At 46.7% G+C, this 23361-nt stretch overlaps 1 protein-coding gene across 1 annotated transcript in view; it reads left to right on the forward strand.

Moving 5' to 3' along the window:
- LOC122810494 (neuron navigator 2-like) overlaps positions 1 to 23361 on the forward strand; it is a 2968645-nt gene that overhangs the window by 1442333 nt on the left and 1502951 nt on the right. The gene's annotated exons all lie outside the window — the stretch shown is intronic.

Below are 23361 nucleotides of genomic sequence, written 5' to 3' on the forward strand. Positions count from 1 at the left end.
CCCCTGATTAAAGAAATCAAATCTTCAGCCATTTTAAGCATCTGTTTCTTAGGCATGGGGCCTTGAGCTGGAGACTGATGTGCAGTCTTTTTTGGTTTTAAAGGAGTCTTAAGCTTAGCATAAGATTTTATGGTGAGAGTAGTCGGTCTGAAGACACCTTATGTAACCGAAGGTGTTTCCGCAGCACCGGCTTCTCCTTCTGCAATGTTGTCGGTAGGGCCTAAAGAAAATGGCTGCGTTGGCCTAGAACTCTCTGTTTGAGAATCCGAAGCGGTCTGGGGTTCCAATTCTGCGGTCGTCGGGGGCTGCGTAGGCGCCTCACTGAAAACCGGAGAACCGGCGACCAGCCCAGCCGAGGCCTCGGAGTCTGGCTTGGATCTAGGCTGCCTGTCTTTATCTTTGCGTTTTTTATGCACGCCGGTAGTCGGTTGCTCCGATGGCATAGTGTAATTAAATTTCCTACCGAAGTAGTGTCGTGCGAAATCAAACAAGTCTCTTTATAGTTCACTTATTGAACCTAGCACAAAACCGACAACCAGTGACGTCGTGGTCTGGGCCTAGGCAAGGAATGCAATAAGAATGAAAGTCTTTATGAGGTATTTGCTTCCCACAAGAAATGCAATTGTTAACTTTTTCTGACATCAGACTGAGGCAAGAAAAGGTTCCCCAATGGGGTACTTAGCTTTGAAGACTTCAGACTGAAATTTGATTCGAAAATCTCAGGTGTCGGCCGACCGGCACTTGCGAGCTGCTTCTGCTTCGGGCACCGCGCGGCAAGAAAGACTGAAGAAAATGGTGTCGGATGCCTCTTATTATACCCCTGGCACACTGATGTCAGGGAAGAAGCGACAGCAACCGATGCTGGACCAAGATTTTGGAATTCAGGCCGACTGCGGGACCGCCTGACGACAGGATAACCCAAGTGTGATGACTGCAGCAGGGTAACACGATGAACATCTGCATGTCCCTATCAGATAAAACTGCAGAAGATACCTCAGATTCATAGCTGGTTCAATGAACTACCAATTCTCTGCACTGCCCTTTGGCTTATCTACTGCGCCCAGGGACATCACAAAGTGCCTGGCACCAGTAATTGCATTTTGCAGACAGAAAGGAATTCAAATTTATCCATACCTGGATGACTGCCTGATTCAAGCAGAGAGCAAGGACGTTCTTCTGAAACATCTGGCATTTGTAAAAAAGTTAAGTTGCCTGGGGTACACAGTAAACGAAAAGAAATCAAAACTAGTGCCCTCAAGAGATTATATTCCTGGGTGCCAGCTTGAACACAATGGCCCAGATGGCTTATCTCACGCCAGACAAACAAGGACAACTGACTCAATACTTTAAATTAATGGCAACAAACTCCCAACTCCCTACAAGAAAAATTCTGCAGGCCTTGGGTTACATGGCATCTTGCATACTACTAATTCCATATGCCAGACTGCATATGAGGAAACTACAATGGTACCTAAAGAATGTATGGTCTCAACACTGTCAAAGTTTGTAAACAATTATTCCACTAATCCCTTGCCTTCAACAGGAGTTTCAGTGGTGGGCTCAAGCTTGTCACCTCAACAAGGGACAGCCTTTTACACAACCCACAGCCAGGCAAACACTGACAACAGATGCATCGGATTACGCCAGGGGAGCACACATGGCAGGCAAATTTATTCAGGGCACGTGGCCCGCAGAACAAAGGCATCTTCACATCAATCAAAAAGAGATGCTAGCTGTACAAAATGCGCTTATAGCTTTCAAGGACCTGCTGCATCCCGGACAACTACTGCTAAAGACAGACAACACCACAGTTATGTGGTACATGAACAAGCAAGGGGGCACTCACTCCTACCCCCTATGCAGGCAAGCCATGACCTTGTGGAACACCGGTATAAACCTTCAAGATGTTCTTCGTTCCCCATTGCTGCAGTCCTTACTATTGGGGGTAGTCCGCTATCCAGTCGGCCCGAATACCGGCGCATTGGGCGTCAGAAGGTACTAATCGTACGCATGACGACGTCGTCATATCCTCCAGTTTTTTTGCCGCATGGTCCGATGCAGAAGCAGTTTCAGGTTGGCGTTCTGAAATATTTCCGGAGTTTCAGACCGAATCAGAGTTGGCAACATTTTGTGTTTTCTTGCCTCAGTATTTAACCGGATGTCAGAAAAGTGAATAACTGTATTTCTTGTGGGAAACAGATACCTCATAGGGATTACCATACCTTGTGTATACCTTGTTTAGGGCCTGAGCACGACGTTGTTGGATGCAGCTCTTGTGCTAGGTTTAACAAACGCACTATTAAGAGACGGTTAGACTGTGCCAGGTTAGTGTTTGGGAAGCGTTGCAATTATAAAATGCCGCCGGACAAGAAGCGCAAGGACAAAACAGCGAAGCCTAGGGTTGATGAACCGCAGTCCCGGACGTCGGTTCTTTAGAAGGCTCAGTGGAGCCTGAGGTTTTGCCAGGAGTTTCTTTGGAGTCTCAGGCAGAGACTTTACTGTTACAGGATGTGCCTTCTCAGGAGGTAGGCCAGGCTGAGGGGCTTCTCAGGTAACTGTTCTTCCCTCTCTTCCCAAGGTAGTTAGAGCCTCTCCTTCTGTTGCCAAAACTTCTTTGAGAGGTAGGCCAAGTTTAGCTTCAGTGGGGGCTTCTCCTACCACTTCAGGTTCTGTGCCTAAGAAACATATGCTTAAAATGGCAGAAGATTTGATTACTATGATTAGAGGTTCTATGCCCCCTCCTGATAAGAGGCCTAGGGTGGAACCTGAGTTTGAGTGTTTGGAACAGTATTCAGAGGCTTCAGAGTCTTCATGGAAGATTTGCAGGAGTTTCCTCCTTATTCTGATTCTGATGTGGATGATTCCACTCCTACAGCTTCTCCTCCTGAGGATTTCTCATTTTCAGAGACTCTGCATTCCATGAGAGAACACTTTAAATGGGAAGGCCAAGATTACTCTGATTCCAGGAAAGGCTTAGGGAATTCTTATTTTACCCCAGCATAGGCCCTTAGCTATACCTCCTGTGTTGAATGTGGTGGAAGATGTTTTGCAGAGTCCTAAACCCTGACTCTTTGCCTCCTGCTCCTGTTAAACCTAGGTACTATAGGGTGCAAGCTCATAAGTATTTGTTTAAGAGTCCTAGGGCGACCCAGAAACTGTTTCTCAGGGGCCTAAAGGTGTTAAGGCCTCTGTGGTTAAAAATCCTGTTCCCACTGATAAAGAGGCAAGGGCTTTGGATAGGTGGGGAAAGAAAGTGTATACTTCTTCCTCTAGCCATGAGGCGTTGAATTGTCAGTTTCACATGCTAAAATATCAAAATTATCTCCTTTCACAATTGAAATCTAAGGTAGATGCTTTAGCGGAAGGTATTGAGTGTAAAGAGTTGCTAGATTTAGTTCATGTGTCTGAACAAGTAGGTAAGCATTCTTTGCAATGTGGTTTTGATGCTGTACAGGCCTCCTCGAGGGTGGCTGCCACTAGTTCTGTTCTTCGCAGGCATGCCTGGTTGAGGGATCAGAATTTAGCTGAGCATGTTAAAACAAGGATTTTGGATGCTCCTTTACAGTCTGATGTGTTGTTTGGTTCGCCTGGAAGCAGTTTTAAAGAAAATGGAAGACAAAGCTAAGTCTATGCAAACTGTTAAAGATTTTTGCAGGTTCAGCCACGAAGTTTAGTAGAAATTGGCCTGCTAAGGGGTGGACATATCCTGCTTATGATTCCCAGTCTAGGGTAGGTCTAGACGTGGTGGGGCAGAGTTCAAGGTTCTTTTAGGCCTAGAACAGGAGTTCACCTGCTCAGACTTCTGGTGAGGGCAGGGGTCGGTCCTTTAAACAGACCCAATGACCTGCCTTTTCAGCTGCCAGTAGATTCTCGTCTGGTAGCTCCTTTGGGAGGAAGACTGTGTCTTTTCAAAGAAAATTGGGATTTAATTTCTCAAGACAGATGGGTGTTGGATATCATTCACCACGGTTACAGGTTTTATTTCCATACAATGCCTCCTTTCAAAGGCATGCCAGACGTTCCTCCTCCACAAAGAAAAGAGGCTCACAAGCAAATTTCTCAGTTACTCCAGATGGGGGCCATTCAGCCAGTTCCTGTATCAGAAGTGGAGGTAGGATTTTATTGTCGCCTGTTCCTAGTACCAAAGAAGGGAACACGTGGAGACCAATTTTGGATTTATCTCTCCTCAACACTTATCTGGACATTCCCAAGTTCAAGATGTTGACGTTACAACAGCTTTTACCTCTGCTGGGCAAAGATCACTGGATGGTAACTTTAGATCTCAAGGAAGCTTACCTTCATGTGCCTATAAGGCTAAGTTGCAGGAAGTATCTGCGGTTTCGAGCTGGAAATTCTCATTATCAGTTCTCTGCATTGCCCTTTGGCTTATCTACTGCGCCCAGAGTATTCACAAGGTTCTGGCTCCAGTGATAGCTTACTTCAGGCTGCAAGGAATTCAAATCTATCCTTACTTGGACGACTGCCTGATTCTGGCTCAAGAAAAGGAAGACCTTCTACAGCATCTGGAATATGTTATAGCAGTGCTAAGATGCCTAGGGTATTCTGAACGAAATAAAGTCCAGTCTAGTACCCTCTCAAGACATGTGCTTTCTGGGTGTGAGACTGAATACAGCAGCCCAGATGGCCTTTTAACCCAGGACAAACAAAAGAGTCTATCACTTTACTTCCATCAACTATCTCATCAGTCCGTGCTGACTGCAAGGACAGTCTTTCAAGCATTAGGGTTCATGGCATCTTGTATTCTGGTGGCTCCCAATGCCAAACTGCATATGAGGAAGCTACAATGGTATCTCAAAAATGTATGGACACAGCACTGCCAGGATTTGGACACTGTCATTCAAATAATACCTTGCCTTCAAAAGAATTTTGTGGTGGGCTCAGGAATGTCACCTAAACAAGGGACTCTCTGTGACCCGAGTCAGATTTTAACGACAGATGCCTCGGACATTGCTTGGGAGCTCATCTAAATGGAAAGTGGATACAAGACAAGTGGCCTGCCAGACTACAGCATCTACATATCAACATGAAGGAGATGTTAGCAGTCCAGTTTGCATTAATGGCTTTCAAGGAGTTACTATCCAGGGCAGGTGTTGATTCTAACAGACAACACAACTGTCATGTGGTACATCAACAAGCAAGGGGAACACATTCTTATCCTCTATGCAGGCAAGCAATGATTTTATGGGAGACTGCGCTAAGCTTGCAACTAACTCTTCAGGCAAGGTTTCTGCCGGGAGCACAGAACTCCTTAGCAGATGTGTTAAGCAGACAAATCATGGATCCCCACGAGTGGAAACTGGATCTTCATGTATTTCAGAAATTGACAGTGTCATGGGGAACTCCAGACATAGATCTGTTCGCTTCTCAAACCACCAGCTGCCAAAGTTTTGCACAAAGGGTTTCATCACACAGCTTGGAAAGTGGATGCTCTGTCTTTCAGTTGGAAAAACCTTCATGTGTATGCCTTTCCACCTCTGCCTCTTCTTCCAAAGGTACTATTAAAGGTCAGACAAGACAGGCCAAGGATGATTTTGATAGCTCCAGATTGGCCTCAACACTGGTACCCACTACTACGGAGTCTGGTAAAGAAGCCTCCATGGCCTTTACCTCTGATTCCTCATCTGTTATCTCAGAAGGACGGTCATCTGCTCAATGTCAAGCTTCACTCTCTTCATCTAACAGCCTGGCATATTCTGTGTTGAAACACAGCAGGTCTCAACTTCCTCAACAAGTTTTAAATGTGATTATGGAAGCTAGAAGACCTAGTACAAGGAAAGAGAAAAATGGAAGAGATTTTTATTTTGGAGTACAGCAAAGAATTTGGAGATTTCTGAGCCTAATTTGAGTGTGGCTCTTCAATATCTTACTGAGTTATTGGACAAGGGTTTGTCCTTCTCTTCCATTAAGATTCATGCTGCAGCAATTTCAGCTCACTATGATTGTGACCCACCATTGTTTTCGCATCCTTTGTTCAAGCAGTTTCTTAGAGGGGCAAAGAATATAAGACCCCGAGCTCCTACTCCTGCTTGGGATCTCAATTTTGTGTTGGAAAAACTTACTCTACAACCTTTTGAGCCTGCGGCTACTGCTGAATTGAAATACTTGTCATGGAAGACTGCTTTTCTGTTGGCTATTACTTCTGCAAGAAGGGTGTCTGAGTTGCAGGCCCTTATGGCAGTAGAGCCCTTTTGATTTTCCATAAGGATAGGGTATCATTACGTACTAATCCTTCCTTTATGCCTAAGGTGGTTTCTAGTGTGGCTTTAAACCAAATTCATTTGCCTACTTTTTATGCAGACCCCCAAAATAAAGGGGAAAAGATTTTGCACACTTTAGATGTACACAGGCAATTGCGTTATTATTTAAGCAGGACTAAGGATTTTAGGCAGTCTCAGCAGTTGTTTGTTTATTTTGCTTTGAGTTAGGGCAAGCCTGTGTCAAAACAAACTATTTCTAGGTGGATTGGCTTTGCATTGCATTTTGTTATTCCCATCATGGCAAGGAGATTCCAGCTGGGATTAGGCCTCATTCCACTAGGGCTACTGCCACTTCAACAGCATTTCTAAGGGGGTGGCAACTAAGGATATTTTGAAGCAGCTACTTGGAGTTCAGTGCATACTTTCTCTAAGCATTATCACCTTCCTATCTACTCTAAGTCTAGGGCTGGTTTTGCCACAGCTGTTTTGCAAGGCATGTTGTCAGCTCCTGCTTCTTTATGATTTGCCAGCCTCCTTACCTCTGCTTTGGGATTCTACCCAATAGTAAGGACTGCAGCAATGGGGAGCGAAGAACATAGTACAGTTTTGTACCTACCATAAATGTAGATGTTCGAGGATCCCATTGCTGCAGTCCATTCTCCCTCCTTCCCTCTGTGTTTAGGGGTGGTTGTGTAGGTGAGGTTACATGCTGATATTTTTGTATATATTCTTGTATATATTGTACATATTTTTGGTGCAGGTATTTTGGGCCTTGTCTTTTTAGGGTCTTCTGACATCTGGGGCAAGAAAAGACTGAGGATATGACGGTCATGCGCGCGTAGTACCCTGGCGTACTGGCGTCAGTCTAATGCGCCCTGACCTCTGGTATTCCGACTGGATAGCGGACTACCCAATAGTAAGGACTGCAGCAATGGGATCCTCGAACATCTACATTTATGGTAGGTACAAAACTGTACTTTCATCTGCAAGCACAATTCCTGCCAGGAGAGAAAAACACACTGGCAGACGACTTGAGCAGAAACATCATGGATCCCCACGTATGGGAATTGAATCCACAAATATTCAGAATACTAATACAGAAATGGTGGAGCCCGGACATAGATCTGTTTGCATCCCCAATAAACTGCCAGCTACAAAAATTCTGCACAAGGAGTTACCATCCACAAGCATGGAAAGTGGATGCCCTCTCATTCAGCTGGGAGAACCTACAAGTTTACGCTTTCCCATCACTACCTCTCCTGCCAAAGGTACTTATAAAAGCCAGGCAAGAAGAAGAGCCAAAGATGATCCTGATTGCACCAGACTGTCCACGCCAGCACTGGTACCCAATCTTAAGGAGCTTAGCACAAGAACCACCCTGGATTTTGCCTCAAATCCCACATCTGCTGACTCAGCACAACAATCAAATACTACACAGCCAGCTAAAGATCTTAAACCTAGCTGCATGGAAGATTCCTTAGTCAAGCAAGCAATGCCTCTCTCCTAAGCTGTTATGGATGTCATTCTGGAGGCCAGAAGGCCTAGTACCAGGAAAGCCTATTCAGATAAATGGAAGAGATTCTGTGCCTGGAACCAAGCTCACAGCCTTAACCCTCTTGTCCCAAACATTCCTCAGATACTACAATACTTAACTGAGATGCTGGACAAAGTCCTCTCCTTCTCATCCATCAAGATCCACACCTCTGCCATCTCTGCTCATTACAACACGGATCCACCAATTTTCTCTAATCCTGTCTTAAAACAGTACCTCAGAGGGGCTAAAAACATAAGACCGCCCCGTAGAGCACCTACTCCAACTTGGGACCTCAACTTCGTTTTGGAAAAACTAACTTTACCTCCATTTGAGCCAGCTAACATAGCAGAATTAAAATATATCTCTTGGAAAACTGCTCTGCTCCTGGCAATAACATCAGCACGAAGAGCTTCAGAATTACAGGCACTAATGGCAGTGGAACCATTCCTCATTTTCCACCAGGACAGGGTGTCTTTAAGAACTAACCCTACATTTATGCCAAAGGTGGTATCCAGTGTGGCTCTACAAACGATTCACCTACCAACTTTTTATCCTAAACCACAGAATAAAGGGGAGAGACTACTGCACTCTTTGGGCATTCACAGGCAGTTACGCTTCTACTTGGACAAAACAAAAGCTTTCAGAAAATCTGAGCAATTACTGGTAGCATATGCTGCAGGAGCACAGGGGAAAAGCCATTTCAAAACAGACTATTTCAAAATGGATAGGAAGTTGTATACATTTCTGCTACACATACCATGGAAAACCTGAACCTAGCAGCATTAGATGTTATGTGGTCCAATCTCGCCTACATTCTTACTCACGGGTTCGGAGCCGAACATCTGCTCCGACTCCCCCAACTTATTTTTCTAGCACAAAGTCTCTAATTGGCTGAGCTAACCTGGTATCCCATGTTGCACCACTCCATAACCCCAGATCTCATTTGCTGCTCGTGTAGCTAGGACGTGGTCTCGCTTGGCTGTGGCTAAGTAGCTTTAAAACTTCTTTTTTCTCACTGAAAATTGTGTTTTTTTCCTCACAAAAGCTATTTTAATAGCGGATTGCTCTTGTTGTTAACGTGTTTTTTGTGGTGTGAGTGATTTGTTTTGTGGTATCCCTCTGTTCTTACGGGCTAGGCTCGTTTAAGTTAGAGGACCTAGTCCTCCCTCTGTTGTGTAGTTTCTGTTCCTGTGAAAGGAAAGCGATGTCCTTCAAGAATGCAACTGCAGTCATAACATATGGGTTGTCCTGCCTCAGGCAGTCCTCGGTCGGCCGGATTCCAAAGTCTGGGTCCGACGTCGGCTGTCGCATTTTCCTCCGACGTCAGAGCGGCTGGGGTACATAAGCATCAGCCGACGCCATTTTCTTCAGCCTTTCTTGCCACGCGGTGCCTGAAGCAGAAGCAGTTTGCAAGTGCCGGTCGGTCAGCTCCTGTATTCTTCGATTCCGAGGTCATCAAAAAAGCTAAGTACCCCGTTGGGGACCTTTTCTTGCCTCAGCCGATGTCAGAAATTACTGAAAAAGTTAACAATTGTCTTTTTTGTGGTAAACAAATACCTCATAAGGATTTCCACTCTTACTGTCTTCCTTGCCTTGGCCCAGACCACGACGTCTCGGCCTGTGTAGCCTGTGCTCGCTTCAACAAGCGCACTCTCAGGCGCCGGGCGGAGTTCGCTGAAGATTTTTGGCGAAATTTGCTTACACAATGCCGCCGGAACTTCCGACGCCATAAACTCCCAAGAAACGAAAAGACCAGGACCGACATCCTCGGCCCACGTCTACCTCCGACTCCACGCCAAAACCAATCGCGAGTGCTCCGGTTCCCTCTGAGACGGTTTCTCCACCGCTCCGAACCGAAGACACTGCATTACCGACGACTCCGATTCCAGATATCACTCCGCCAGTTATTGATTTTCCTCCGGATACCGAAACCGAGGAAATGCCCGAGACCATTGCTGTAGACAAGGTCACTCCAGCACGTGGAGCTGCCAGGCCTCCTATGGCCATGTCTATTAAGGCCTACACTAGGGCTAAGGCAGCCAGCAAAACAAAACATCTTACTACTAAAACCTTACCTCAGCCTACTCCAGAGACACAAATTATGTCAATGGCTGCTGATTTAATTTCTATAATTAGAGGTTCACAGGCCCATCCTGAGAGAGGATCCCAGCCTCCTTCTGATAATAGGCCCCGGGTTGAACCCCCTGACCCTATTCCGTCAGATGAAGATTCTGAGGGCTCTGTCCACTCTGATAGCCAGGAAGAGCTCTTCCAGACCTATGAGGACTCTGATGCAGAGGATTCCATTCCCTCGGCCTCCCCTCCTGAGGATATTTCTTTTGGGGAAGTTCTGCATACCATGAGGGAACATTTCAAGTGGCAAGGCCAGGAATATTCTGATTCCAGAAAGCACCTTCGAACTTTCCTTAAGAAGCCCCAGCACAGGCCCTTAGCTATTCCTCCTGTACTTGATGTTTTAGATGATTTATATTCTGACTCTAGTGTTACCCCTGACTCTCTTCCTCCTGCTCCAGCCAAGCCAGACAGGTATTACAGGGTTCCAGAAACACATTCCCATTTATTCAGGGCCCATTCTGCTGATTTGGAAACTATTTCACAGGGGCCTAAAGGAGTTTCAGCTTCCACCTGTAAAAATCCATTGCCCTCCAACAGGGAAGCTAGGTCATTAGAGAGATGGGGTAAAAAGGTTTACACATCCACTACTTTATCTATGAGAGCTTTGAATTGCCTTTTTCATATGTTACAATATCAGAATTTCCTGTTAGAAGATTTACAAAAAACATTGGCCACTCCTGATCCTTTAGACAGGAAGGCTTTGCAGGAAGCTGTACATAATACTCAGCAAGTAAGCAATCACTTCCTACAGTGTGGGTATGATGCACTGGAAGCTTCATGTAGGGCAGCTTTGACAGGGGCAGTCATTCGAAGACATGCATGGTTAAAAGATCAACCTCTACCAGATCATGTGAAGGCAAAACTTCTGGATGCACCTTTGGAAAAGAACAAGCTTTTGGTGCTAATGCTAAGGATGTGTTAAAGACCATCGAGGGAAAAGCAAAATCAGTTCAGACGGTGAAAGATTTCCTCCAGGTTCAACCCCCCAGATTCAGTAGGAATTGGCCTTCAAAAAACTGGTCCTTTTCTAATACAGAAAAGTTTCAAAGGGGTAAAAACAGACGTGGCCGTGGAAGAGGCCAATACAGAGGTCCTTACAGGGGCGACAATGGCAGCCAGGAAACCAAAGAAGCGACGAGGGTTTCACCTGCCCCACAGCCTCGATCTCAATGACTTTCCTCTACTTCCGCCTACCAGGGAACAAATAGAAGCTCCCTTGGCGGAAATTATCTCTGTGTGCAGAAAATTGGCACAGACTGACAAAGGACAAATGGATTTTGGACATTATAGACCGTGGCTACAGGTTCCATTTTCATACCTTGCCAAGAAAACAAGGCATGCCAAACCTACCACCAAACCAGAGGGCAGAGGCTATCAAGCAAATCTCTGCTGACTCGGATGAAAGCAATAGACAAGTTCCACAACAAGAACAAGGCCAGGGATTTTACTCAAGACTGTTCCTTGTTCCAAGAAAAGAATCTCAATGGAGACCAATACTGGATTTGTCCGCATTAAACACCTTTCTCATAGTACCAAAGTTCAAAATGCTGACTCTACAGCAACTCCTTCCCATGCTGGGCAAGGGGTCTTGGCTGATTACTCTGGACCTCAAGGAGGCATACCTGCATGTCCCTATCAGACACAGCTGCAGAAGATACCTCAGATTTCTTGCAGGGCCAGAGCATTATCAATTCTCAGCATTGCCATTTGGCTTATCTACTGCGCCCAGAGTATTCACAAAATGCCTGGCTTCAGTAATTGCTCATTGCAGGCTCCAGGGGATACAAATTTACCCGTACCTGGACGACTGCCTCATACAAGCGGACGACAAATTGATGTTGACAAAAAACTTGGACCATGTCATAAGATTACTACAAGCTCTGGGATACACAGTCAACTTCCAAAAGTCAAGACTGCAGCCATCCCAGCAAATAATCTTCTTAGGAGCCAAATTAGACACAGCCTCTCAAATGGCTTACCTGACAGAAGACAAGCAAGAGAAGTTAAACTCATTACTTCAAAGGCTTAGCAAAACTCACCCAGATGACTGCAAGGAGATTCCTACAGGCCCTGGGTTACATGGCATCCTGCATTCTCCTGGTTCCATTAGCAAGACTACACATGAGAAAGCTTCAGTGGTACCTAAAAAGCATTTGGTCTCAGCACAGCAACAACTTGGAGACAACCATACTGCTCATTCCATGCCTACAAAAGGAATTCCTATGGTGGGCCTCGGTGAGCCAGGCACACACAGGTATGTCATTCAAAAAACCACAGATAACACAGACCATGACCACAGATGCCTCAGCCCTTGGATGGGGGGGCGCACATGGAAGGCAGGTGTATACAAGGACAATGGTCTCCAAAGGAAACACATCTGCATATAAACCAAAAGGAAATGCTGGCAGTAATGCATGCCATCGAGGCCTTTCAACACCAACTTCAGCAAGGCCATTTACTGATACGGACAGACAACACCCTTTGCAGACTGACAATGCATCTTTGGGAGAAATCACTGAGCCTAAACATCCAGTTACAATCCCAGTTTGTTCCAGGCAAAGACAATGTCTTGGCGGACAGCCTAAGCAGGAATTTCACATATCCACACAAGTGGAGGTTACATCCGAAGATCTTCACACAACTCACTTCGACATGGGGCAGGCCAGAAGTAGACCTATTTGCCTCTCACCTCAACCATCATCTACAAAACTTCTGCACAAGGACATACCATCCAAAAGCTTGGAAAATAGATGCTCTCTCATTCAACTGGAACTTCCTAACAATCTATGCATTCCCACCTCTGCCAGTGATGACCTCCGTATTACTAAAGATCAAAGCAGAGAGACCCAAGGGAATCATAATAGCTCCGGACTGGCCAAGACAACACTGGTACCCACTACTACGGAGCATATGTCACACCAGGAGGTGGGCCCTTCCCCATTGGCCTCTACTTTTGACTCAACACAATTTCAAAACAGTGCATCCAAACCTTCAGACACTGCAGCTAACAGCCTGGGAGATCCCATAAATAACATCAACCTATCTCTCTCCAAGGAAGTTCAGCGGATACTAACAGAGGCTCGAAGACCATCCACCAGAAAGGTTTACTTAGCAAAATGGAAGAGATTCAGCATTTGGAATACCAGCAAGGGACATGATGCATCATTGTTGAACATCCCACTCATCTTGGAATATTTGGCAGATATCCTAAAGAACGGCCTCTCATATTCTTCCATAAAGATACATACATCAGCTATTTCAGCTAGATATAACACTGATCCTCCTGTCTTTTCACACCCTTTGCTAAGGCAATTCCTCAGGGGAATCAAGAACATTAAGCCACCAAGAAAGGCCCCAGTACCAGCCTGGGACCTCAATTTTGTCCTAGAAAAACTGACTCTACCTTCTTTTGAGCCAGCAGCTACAGTTGACTTGCAGTTTCTCTCATGGAAGACAGATTTCCTGTTGGCAATTACCTCAGCAAGAAGGGTTTCGGAACTACAGGCCCTAATGGCAATACCACCGTTCATAATTTTTCACAGAGACAGGGTTTCATTAAGGACCAACCCTACTTTAATCCTAAGGTGGTATCTAGGGTTTCTTTAAATCAAGCTATTCATCTGCCTGCTTTCTTCCCCAATCCTGAGAATAAGGGGGAAAGACTGTTACATACCTTGGACATTCACAGACAACTGCGATACTACCTGGACAGAACCAAGGCCAGTAGGAAGTCTGAACAACTTTTTGTAGCTTACGCCCCTGCAGTCCAAGGAAAAGCAATTTCAAAACAGACAATTTCAAAATGGATTGGACATTGCATCAGATTCTGCTATTCCTTTCATGGAAAGACTGTTCCAGACAATGTCAGGCCACATTCCACCAGAGCTACAGCCACCTCTACAGCATTCTTAAGAGGGGTGCCTACTAAGGACATTCTAGAAGCTGCTACATGGAGCTCCGTGCATACATTCTCCAAACAGTACAATCTCCCTTTATACTCCAGATCCAGAGCAGGCTTTGCTTCGGCAGTCCTGCAGGGTTTGATTGCCACACCATCTTTTTCCTAGAGCATTCCTCCTCCCCCAGCTAAGCTATGGTATTCTACCCATATGTTATGACTGCAGTTGCATTCTTGAAGGACATAGTACAGTTTTGTGCCTACCATAAATGTAGATGTCCGATAGACATGCAACTGCAGTCGGATTTTCACTCCCTCCATACCCCTCTATGCCTAGGGTCCACTCCTATCCCTGTTTCTCTTAGCTGGGGATATCTGTTATGGTGTATTTGTTTTATTGCTCATTTATTTGTCTGGAATCCTGTTTTTGTCTTCCAAATTTGATTACAGCCTTCCTTGGTGGGCACCTGGCATCTGGGGCAAGAAACACTGAAGAAAATGGAGTCGGCTGATGCTTATGTACCCCAGCCGCTCTGACGTCGGAGGAAAATGCGACATCAGCCGACGTCGGACCCAGACTTTGGAATCCGGCCGACCGAGGGCTGCCTGAGGCAGGACAACCCATATGTTATGACTGCAGTTGCATGTCTATCGGACATCTACATTTATGGTAGGTACAAAACTGTACTTTTTGTTCCTTGCTTCTGTGTGTCTCGTTAGTTGTGTCAGAATCGTTTGACTTGGATTCTTGTCAGCAGTTGTTAGCGGTAGTTTCCCGCCTTAACTGTTGTTGGCCTAAGGTCCTGTTTCTGTGGTGTTGTGTACTGTGGTTTTGCTGATATGTCAAAGGATCAAAAGGAACACAAACCCTCCGGGTTTAAGAAGTGTTCTAAATGCAGCTAAAAGATGTCCATAACAGATGGACATGCCGTTTGTGTATACTGCCTGGGAGCTATACATTTACAAGAGTCCTGTAGCTTTTGTCACGCATTCAGCCCAAGGGTGCTACAAGAAAAAAAAACTTATACTGAAGGGTCTTCTAAAGCCTTCCTTTGAGGAGTCCTTGGACTCTTCCTCTGGTTCACAGACTAAAGCCAAGACTTCTAAGGCTAAGAAGAGATCTCCGGCTCCATCTGTTTCACCGGAGCCACCAGAGAAGACTACCAAATTGGATTCTACCTCCTCTGCTCCCTTGTCCTCGGGGCCGCAGGAGGTAGCTGTGGATGTCCTTCAAGGATGCATCTGCAGTCCTAACATATGGGTTGTCCTGCCTCAGGCAGCCCTTCGGTCGGCCGGATTCCAAAGTCTGGGTCTGGCCTCGGCTGATGTCGCACTTCACCCGACGTCATATCTGCTGCGAATTGGGTATAAAGGCATCAGCCGACACCATTTTCCTCAGTATTTCTTGCCGCGCGGTGCCCGAAGCAGAAGCTGTTCGCAAGTGCCGGTCGGTCAGATCCAGAGATTCCTACTACCGAAGACTTCTAAAAAGCTAAGTACCCCGTTGGGGACTCTTTCTTGCCTCAGCCGATGTCAGAAAAAGTAAATAATTGTTTAACTTGTGGGAAACAAATACCTCATAAGGATTTTCACTCTTACTGCCTTCCTTGCTTAGGCCCAGACCACGACGTATCGGCTTGTCTAGCCTGTGCTTCCTTCAACCGACGGACACTTAGACGTCGGTCGGAGTTTGCAGAGGAGTTTTTTGGTCCCGCTTTTGCTTACAAAATGCCGTCGGAGACCCCGACTTCACAATTAGCTAAAAAGCGTAAGGAAAAGGACCGACACTTGCGGTCCGCGGTTTCGGCCGAAACCACGGTTAAGCCAACCGCGAGTGTCTCGGTTTCGGCTGAAACCGAGACCTTGGTTCTTCCTTCGGCCGAAAGCTTGCCTCCGATAGCCGAGGCCTCACACAGCATGGCTGAATCCGCTACTGAACTTATCCCTGCTGTAGCAGGCTTCCAGGATTTATCAGATACTATTCCTTTAGACATATCTACTCCTGCACGTGGATCTGCTAGGCCCCCTGCATCTATGTCTATCAAGGCTTTTTCTAGGGCTAAAGCAGCTAAATCCTCTAAGGCCTTGTCTGCTAAAACCCCCTCACACAGGCCTACCTCCAGTTCCCAAATGCTCAGCTTGGCTGAGGATCTCATTTCTTTGATCAGGGGATCCCAACCTCACCCAGACAGGGCCTCTCAACCTCCAGAGAAGAGGCCTAGAGCAGAGCCCCCGGATCCTGTTTCTACAGACTACTCCTCGGATGATTCAGAAAACTCAGGTCCTCCAGAAGGCCCATATTCTCCTTATGAGGATTCTGATGCAGAAGACTCCATTCCTTCTGCCTCTCCTCCTGAGGAATTTTCTTTTGGGGAAACCTTACATGCTATGAGAGAGCATTTTCAATGGCAGGGCCAGGATTTTTCAGATTCAAGGAAAAGGCTAAGGACCTTTTTACATTTACCACAGCATAGGCCTTTAGCCATTCCTCCTGTTCTTACAGTTGTTGATGATGCTTATAATGATGCCTGTACTGCCCCTGACTCTCTTCCCCCGGCCCCTGCCAAGCCCGACAGATATTACAAGGTCCCGGACACACACTTTCACTTGTATAAGGCTCCTATTGCAGATCCTGAAACAATTTCACAGGGCCCCAAAGCTGTAGCAGCTGCCTCTGCCAAAAACCCCCTCCCCTCTGAAAGAGAATCTAGAGCATTAGAGAGATGGGGTAAAAAAGTTTACACTTCTGCTACTCTTTCGGCTAGGGCCTTAAACTGTCAATTCCACATGATTCAGTATCAGGAATTTTTGTTAGACCAGCTAAATAAAAAACTGTCCTCTCCTGAACCTATAGACCGTAAGTCCCTTCAGGATTTGGTACATAACACTCAGCAGGTCAGTAATCATTCCTTAAAATGCAGCTATGATGCACTGGAGGCTTCCTTTAGATCAGCTATGACTGGAACAGTGATTAGAAGGCATGCCTGGTTAAAAGAACAATCCTTACCAGACCATGTAAAGTCAAAGCTTCTAAATGCTCCCATGGAGAAACAAAGTTTGTTTGGCTCCCCTGCACAGCAAGTGCTAAAGAAGATGGAAGAAAAAGCAAAATCTGTCCAAACAGTCAAGGATTTCTTACAGGTCCAGCCTCCGAGGTTTAGTAGAAATTGGCCTTCGAAGAATTGGTCCTTTCCAGACACCTCAAGAGCACGGAGAGGCAGAAACAGGCGCCCAAGAGGCAGAGGTCAATCCAGAGGTGCCTACAGGGGACGTCAGTAGCAGCCTAACAACCAGAGAAGTACTGCCACAGATTCAGCTACGACCACCCCCACAGGACACAATGACTTGACTCTGATACCGCCTACCAGGGAGCAACTGCAAGCACCCTTAGGCGGAAAGCTTGCCTTATTTTCCGTAAACTGGCATTACATTACAGGAGACAAATGGATTTTACAGACAATAGACAAAGGCTACAGGTTTCACTTCCACACTCTACCAAAAAAGAGAGGAATGCCAAACCTACCACCAAACCAAAAAACAAATGCTCTAGCACAAATCAACCACCTACTAAGGATGAGAGCTATAGAAAAGGTACCGCCTATGGAACAAGGGCATGGATTGTACTCCAGACTTTTCCTGGTATCAAGGAAAGAAAACCAATGGAGACCTATTCTCGACCTGTCCGCTCTGAACACATATCTCATTGTTCCAAAATTCAAAATGCTGACCCTACAGCAACTTCTTCCCATGCTGGGCAAGGAGTCTTGGCTGGTGACTCTAGATCTCAAGGAGGCATACCTGCACGTCCCTATACGACCAGATTGCAGAAGATACCTCAGATTTCTTGCAGGATCAGAGCATTATCAATTCTCAGCATTGCCCTTTGGCTTATCTACTGCGCCCAGAGTATTCACGAAATGCCTGGCATCAGTAATTGCTCATTGCAGGCTTCAGGAATTCAAATTTATCCATACCTGGATGACTGCCTGATACAAGCGGACAACAAGACCAAATTAACAAAAGATTTGGAAAAGGTTATACAACTACTGCAAGCCCTGGGATACACAGTCAACATGAAAAAGTCAAGGCTGGTACCATCCCAAAGGATAACATTCTTGGGTGCAGAACTGGACACATCAAATCAAATGGCATTTCTCACAGCAGAAAAGCAAAAGCAACTACCACTCTATTTCATGGCATTAACAACACAGAACCAGCTTACAGCAAGGAAAGTCCTGCAAGCCCTGGGTTACATGGCATCCTGCATAATATTGATTCCACATGCCAGGCTACATATGAGGAAGTTGCAATGGTACCTAAGGAATGTATGGTCTCAACACAAGCACAGTCTAGAAGCCCACATTCCAATAATTCCATGCCTGAAACAAGAATTCCTGTGGTGGGCTCAGGCCTGTCAGTTGAACAGAGGTCTGCCCTTCCACAAACCTCACCCAAGCCAGACTATCACCACGGACGCCTCAGACCTAGGCTGGGGGGCACACATAGTGGACAAGTGTATAGAAGGCCTATGGACACAAGACCAGCTGAACCTGCATATAAATCAAAAAGAGATGCTGGCAGTGAAACAGGCACTTCAGACATTCAGACCTTTTCTTCAACAAGGTCATTTGCTCATAAGGACGGACAACACCACAGTCATGTGGTATATCAACAAACAGGGAGGCACACACTCATATCCTCTATGCCGGATGGCAATGGACCTGTGGAACGTGGCCCTGAACCACAGCATTCAACTCCAGGCCAAATTTGTGCCAGGAAAAGAAAATTCACTAGCAGACACCTTAAGCAGAACTACCACGGATGCCCACAAATGGATGCTGCATCCAGACATCTTCAAAACCCTTACAAAGAAATGGGGACTACCAGAAGTAGACCTGTTCGCATCCCCACACAACCACCAATTGAGGAAATTCTGCACAAGGACATACCATCCACTGGCTTGGAAGGTGGACTCCCTATCCTTCAGTTGGGAAAACCTGACAGCATATGCATTCCCACCTCTTCCTTTGATGCACAAAGTGCTACTGAAGATCAAAGAAGATCACCCAAGGATCATCCTGATAGCTCCAGACTGGCCGAGGCAGCATTGGTACCCGCTACTGAGGAGTATGTCTCGGACACATGCATGGCCTCTATCTCTAGTTCCTTTACTACTAACACAGAACAACTACAAGATCCTTCATCCAAACTTGAAAACACTGCAGCTAGCTGCTTGGAATATTACATAAAGCAAAATAACCCAGACTTATCTCAGAGGGTTAAAGACATTATTCTGGAGGCTCGCAGACCCTCCACAAGGAAGACTTATTCAGCCAAATGGAAAAGATACCTCATTTGGAGTGCAGCAAAAGGAGAAAATGTATCATTAGCTAACTTAGCTAACATCCTGGAATACTTAGCAGAACTTTTCCACAATGGCCTGTCTTACTCCTCCATTAAGATTCATGCATCAGCAATTTCAGCAGAATACAACACGGATCCTCCAGTCTTCTCTCATCCTCTACTCAGGCAGTTTCTGTGAGGAATTAAAAATGTAAAACCTCTAAGGAAGCCACCTTTGCCAACATGGGACCTTAACTTTGTACTGGAAAAGTTAACACTTCCCCCTTTCGAACCAGCAGCAACAGCAGAATTACAGTTCTTATCTTGGAAAACTGCTTTCCTGCTTGCAATCACTTCAGTAAGAAGGGTTTCTGAATTACAGGCATTAATGGCAGTACAGCCCTTCCTTAACTTCCATCAGGATAGAGTGTCCTTGAGAACTAATCCTACTTTTATGCCAAAAGTGGTCTCCAGGGTATCATTGAACCAAGCAATCCACCTGCCAACATTCTTCCCCAACCCACAGAACAGGGGGGAAAGACTACTACATACATTGGATGTACACAGGCAATTGCGCTATTATCTGGACAGAACCAAGACCAACAGAAAGACTGACCAGCTTCTGGTAGCGTATGCATCAGGAATGGAAGGAAAAGCAATTTCAAAACAGACAATCTCAAAATGGATAGGAAATTGCATCAGATTTTGTTACTCTTTTCATGGAAAGACAACTCCAGAAAACATCAGACCTCACTCCACAAGGGCTACAGCCACTACTACAGCTTTCCTACGAGGAGTGGCCACCAAAGACATTTTAGAAGCTGCTACTTGGAGCTCCGTGCATACATTTGCCAAGCATTATAATCTACCTTTATACTCCAGATCCCGAGCAGGTTTTGCAACTGCTGTTTTGCAAGGGATCTTAACTACACCATAATCATCTTAGTGCCTCCACCCCAGTTTGGCTATGGTATTCTACCCATATGTTAGGACTGCAGATGCATCCTTGAAGGACATAGTACAGTTTTGTACCTACCATAAATGTAGATGTCCGAGAGGTATGCATCTGCAGTCAGGATTACCCACCCTCCTTCCCCTCTGTGGTACTCCTAGGGTATTTGCCCATCTTGTAGCTAGCTGGGGGAATCTATTATGGTGTATTTGTTTGTATATATGTATATACATGCTTATATGGTTTGCTCTCTACTGTTTGGAACCATTTGCATTTATCCAAATTTAGCCTTCCTAGAGGGCACCTGGCATCTGGGGCAAGAAACACTGAGGAAAATGGCGTCGGCTGATGCCTTTATACCCAATTCGCAGCAGATATGACGTCGGGTGAAGTGCGACATCAGCCGAGGCCAGACCCAGACTTTGGAATCCGGCCGACCGAAGGGCTGCCTGAGGCAGGACAACCCATATGTTAGGACTGCAGATGCATACCTCTCGGACATCTACATTTATGGTAGGTACAAAACTGTACTTTCTTGAATCAGCCTCGGCTCCAATCCTGTTAGAGCCCATTCGGAGCCGGTCTCCTAGTGTCAGACAAGGATCTCCAGATAGGAGATCAGTCACCTTCTCCTCCAGACTCTCTGATTTGGATGTGGATAGGGTGGTCCAGAGGCTCCTGCAGTTGCCGGTGTTGGCAAAATTATTTTCGGCTCTGACCCAGTCGGCTCCGGAGCCAGTCCCAATGAGTGCACCCATGTTTCCTCCGAGCACCTCCTTGTCTTCGGAGCCGGAGTGTTCTGCTCCGGGTGATGTTCTGCCGGCTCCGATGCCTCTTAAGGCTTTATCGGTGCCGACATCGGCTCCTACCATGTCTGCTCCGTCCTCTGGTTTCAGAACCCGGGTTTCCTCTGTCGGGCCAGAGGGGGATACTTCGGGACTTTTGTCGGTTCCGAGCCTCCCTCTCGGCACTTCGGCTCTGGTCTTGGCCTTGGAGGTTGGTTGATCCTCGGATTCGGGGGGGACCCACCTTCGAGGCCATGAGGAGCACACTGTCCAGATCTTGTGACATCACCCGGATCGGTCATTCCATCCCCTTCCACTCCGGTGAGAGCCTCTGATGTCCCCCTGTCGGTTGACAGCGGAGCCCCTAGGTCTGGGAATACCCCCATGAGTGGTCCCCAACTTTATGAGGGCCCCTCGGAGTCTGTGCCTGAGGAGCCCCCAAGAAAGAAGTTGTGCAAGAGGAAGCACATAGACTCCCAGGATGAGTCTCTCACCTGTGATACCGACCTCGAAGAATCAGACTGGTCCCCCAAGTCATCCTGCGATGACGTCTCTTTCTCCAACATCCTGGAGATTTTGAGGCAGAGAGGTGGCTGGTCATCCAAAACCCCCTCTGAGGAGGAGTCTGTATTCCTCAAGGCCTTTGGGGCTCAACCCTCTGCCTTCTGGGTGTCTCCACCCTTTGATGAGCTCCTAGATTTGATCTGTTGAAGGACGTGGGAGACTCCTGACTCAGTGGAACCTGTACCCAGACGCCCTAATAAATTTCTTTCAGCTCCCCCTGGGAAAGAGTTCTTGTCCAAAGGTGGTTTCTGTGGATGCCATGGTGGTGGCAGAGACCACTCGGGAGGAAGTAGCAGAGTTTTCTTCCTCCGTCCATCCTCCTAACAAGGAGTCCAGGAGTATGGATCAGTACGGGAAGCGTACCCCTCTCTTCAGTGACCTTCACACTTCGGTCTCTGAACTATCTTTGTCATTTTACTCTGCTCTAGAGAGATCTCCTTAAAGAGTTAGGAGATACTCTAATGGGTAACATACCTGAGGCATTAACACAGACGGTTAACTCCCAGTTGTCTACTCTTGGCTCGATTGTCAACTCTTCCATGAGGCTCATATCTTATGCAGCTGGGGGGGCAAGCAGGGCAGCTAGCTCAGGTGTAGCCCTTAGGAGGTAAGCCTGGATGCACCTGTGTCATTTCGCGGAGGCCTTCAAGTCTTCCTTCACTGACTCCCCCTTTGATGGGTCCTCACTCTTTGGGACCAAAGTGAAAGACACCCTCACCAGATGCGAGCAAGAGGGAAAGACCCTGTCTGCCGTAGGGGTCAGTTTTTCTCTCCCATCTAGGCCTTACCCCAAGGCTCAGAGGGGAGGAAAAATGTTGTTCAAAAAGTCACAGAAGTCTTTCCCTGCCAGTCAAGGTGAGTCCCCCTCCAGAGGCAGAGGAGGGGGTGGCTATTCTGGGAGACTCCGCCCTAGGGGCAGAGGAGGCCCTCGCAATTCGGGAGACCGTGATTCCTTTCGTGGGCCTTCCTATCATCGTCCCTGATGTATTGCCCAACTGTGCTATTCCAGAGCCAGTCGGGGGCCGCATTTCATTGTACCCGGAAGCCTGGGCAGGTGTCAGGATCGATGGGTGCTTGGTATAGTTACCGGAGGTTATTCCATCCCCTTATTGTCAGACCCTCCTCCACCTAAGAGAATCCCAGACGTTCCACCCAGTCAAAGGGATCACGCAACACTAGAAATTTCAATGTTGCTGGAAAAAGGAGTCATCCAGCCTGTCCCCTCAGACCAGATCAGATTAGGGACTTACTCAAGACTCTTTTTTTGGTGCCAAAAAAAACAGGGGACCTGAGACCCATCTTGGATCTCAGCCGACTGAATCGCTACGTTCTAAAGTCCAAGTTCCGAATGGTCACCCTTCAGTCTATTTTTCTGTTACTGGGAAAAGAAGTATGGATGTGCTCCATCGACCTCAAGGATGCTTACTACCATATCAAAATGGACAGGGCATCCAGGAGTCACTTGCGCTTCCGGCTGGGAGACAGTCATTTCCAGTTTCGTGCCCTGCCCTTTGGCCTCACCACAGCCCCCAGGGTGTTCACCAAGTGTTTGGCAGTGGTGACAGCTCTCCTGAGACATCAAGGATTCCAAGTGTTTCTATACCTGGATGACTGGCTCCTCACCGCCCCCACCAGGCATCTTCTCATTCAGGCCAGGGAAAAGACCACTGCCCTTTGTCATCAACTAGGAATTACCTTGAACTGGGGAAAGTCTGCCTTGCTGCCCTCACAGCGTGTCACATTTATAGGCGCAGAGCTAGACACCGTTCATATGCGGGCGTTCCTGCCTCAAGAAAGGATAGAGGTGTTGCAGGGTCAGGTTCGCGCGTTGCTACCCCTCAAGAAGGTTCAGGCCAGATGGGTCCTATAGCTCCTGGGATCCATGGCAGCCACCATTATGTTAGTGCTCCTAGCCAGATTACACATGAGGC

Source organism: Protopterus annectens, chromosome 9.part0 (assembly GCF_019279795.1).
Source record: "Protopterus annectens isolate FY-2018-M chromosome 9.part0, PAN1.0, whole genome shotgun sequence".
In the NCBI taxonomy this organism is placed as follows: Eukaryota; Metazoa; Chordata; order Ceratodontiformes; family Protopteridae; genus Protopterus; species Protopterus annectens.